The sequence below is a fragment of the Amborella trichopoda genome, chromosome 6, assembly GCF_054954075.1.
Source record: "Amborella trichopoda isolate Santa Cruz 75 chromosome 6, AtrichopodaSantaCruz75HAP2 v2.0, whole genome shotgun sequence".
NCBI lineage: Eukaryota > Viridiplantae > Streptophyta > Magnoliopsida > Amborellales > Amborellaceae > Amborella > Amborella trichopoda.
Window position 1 is genome coordinate 43026360 of NC_142341.1, and position 2411 is coordinate 43028770.

A 2411-nucleotide genomic window follows, 5' to 3' on the forward strand; every position below is an offset into this window, starting at 1 on the left:
TAGATTTTTTTGTAATATTTGATCGATTTTTTTGTAATCCATGATCGAATTGTTTTTGTTTTTTTGTAATCCATGATCGAATTTTTTGGTTTTTTGTAACCCATAATAGAATTTTTTGTAATCCATGATCGAAATGTTTGTTTTCTTTTCTTGTAATCCATGGTCGCTTTTTTTGTTTTTTTTTTTTTTTTTGTAACCCATGATAGAATTTTTTGTAATCCATGATCAAATGTTTTGTAATACATGATCGAAATGTTTGTTTTTTTTTTGTAATCCATGATCGAAATGTTTGTTTTTTTTTTTGTAATCCATGATTGAATTTTTTGTTTTTTGCTTTTTTTGTAACCCATGATAGAGTTTTTTGTAATCCATGATTGAATTTTTTGTAATCCATGATCGAACTGTTTTTTTCTTTTTTTGTAATCCACGATTGAATTTTTTGTTTTTTTTTGTTTGTTTTTTTTTTTAATCCATGATCGAATTGTATGTAATCCATGATTGAATTTTATGTAATCCATGATCGAATTTTATGTAATCCATGATTGAATTTTTTGAAAATTTGTGATTTTTTTTTTTTAATCCATGATCGAATTTTTTTTTGTAATCCATGATAGAATTTTTTGAAAATTTGTGATTTTTTTTTTAATCCATGATCGATTGTTTTGAAAATTTGTTATTTTTTTTTTAATCCATATTATTCAAAGAGAAAATGAGAGAGATGATGATTCTGAGGCCACCCTATCCCCGCCATATTATTCACATATCGAGTCCCAACAGCAACAGTGTAGGGATGAGCACGAAATACTGTAAATTAAATGCTGAATGGCGGTTCATGCAGGGAAAGAACATATCAATATTCGCATATTCATTCAAAAACATGAAAATTCTTAATGGAGTACCCTCATTTTTTATTGAATTCCTAAAAAACAATATTTATAATGAATTTTAATAATTTTTTCGAATTTTTTTTAAGCTTTATTCTGACCGATTCACCCAATTCTCGATCCGGATCGGTTTTTTGGAAGCCCGATCCGGGTCACCGATCCGTTTTTTAAACCATTGTTTAGTACGCATTTCCAGTGGCAAGTTCATCATTGTTTCATCGAATCGGAAGGACATATAAATGCGAATCGGAGTGACATATAAATGCTTAAAAACGAGTGGCTCTAAAAAATCGATTGGTGCCCTAAATCGGCTATCTCAAAATCCATTTGAATCGGTGAATTGGCATCTAGATCGAGAATCGATTGAATCGGTACTATTAAGATTTAAAAAATTTCAAAAAATTATAAAAATTTATTATAAATGTTATTTTTTAATAGTCTAATAAAAAATACGGGTATTATATTATTAACTTTTATTTTTAATCAATTTGTAAATAATTAAGATGTTCTTACCCTATATAGATTTATGTTAATTATTAAATTTACATCACATAAACAAAAACCATAGAATTATCATGGATAAAGTATATAATCATACATAGACTATAATAAATAATGGATTGAATCGATGAAAAATGACCACTAAAATATCGAATTGGCCAAAAACCCTAATCTACTAATAGAAAAAAAAAAAAAAAAAACCAAATTATTACAACCTAACTAACTATAATCCAAAATTATTACAACATATATAACTATAATATTATATATTGCAACGAAAATTGTTGGTTTATATTTTATTATATAAATAATAACAAATTTAAAATATTTTATAATATCATTTAATTTAAAATGTATTATTGACAACTGTAAGAAAAATAACACATTACAAGATTTATAATGTAAATAAATAAATAAAATATTCGATTATCAATATAGAAATTATTCGAATGTGCATCAATTTTCGAAATAACACTTCAAATTTTCAAAAATATAATTTTTTAAAATTCTAGAATAAATTTAATGTAAAAGATTGTTAGAAACAAAGAGATATTTCAAATGCGTATGAATCACATATTAAAATTAATATTCCTAAATTTATGTTAAAGCTTGCCATATTATAAAAATAAAAATTATAATTAGATCAGTTATTCTTAGTTTGTATTAAAAAATACTTGTTGTATTATTATTTTTTATGAAAAAATATGATATTTGTTGTATTACCATTTTTTTTTATGAGAAAAAAAAGAAGATGTTATATTACCTTTTTTTTTTTTGCTTGTTGTTTTACTTTATATTTTTTTACAAGAAAATAAGAAAATAATGTAGCTGGTACCTTTTATTTTTTGTACCTTTTATTTTGTTTTCTTGACAAGAAATATTTATTTTATTACCTTTGTTTTTACAAGAGAAAAAAAGAAGATGTATTGTCTTTTTTGTTTTTTAACAAGAAATTCTTGTTGTATTACTTTTTATTTTTTTATTTTTTTGATGATATTATTTTCTTCATTTTAGTTTTTTTTTTAA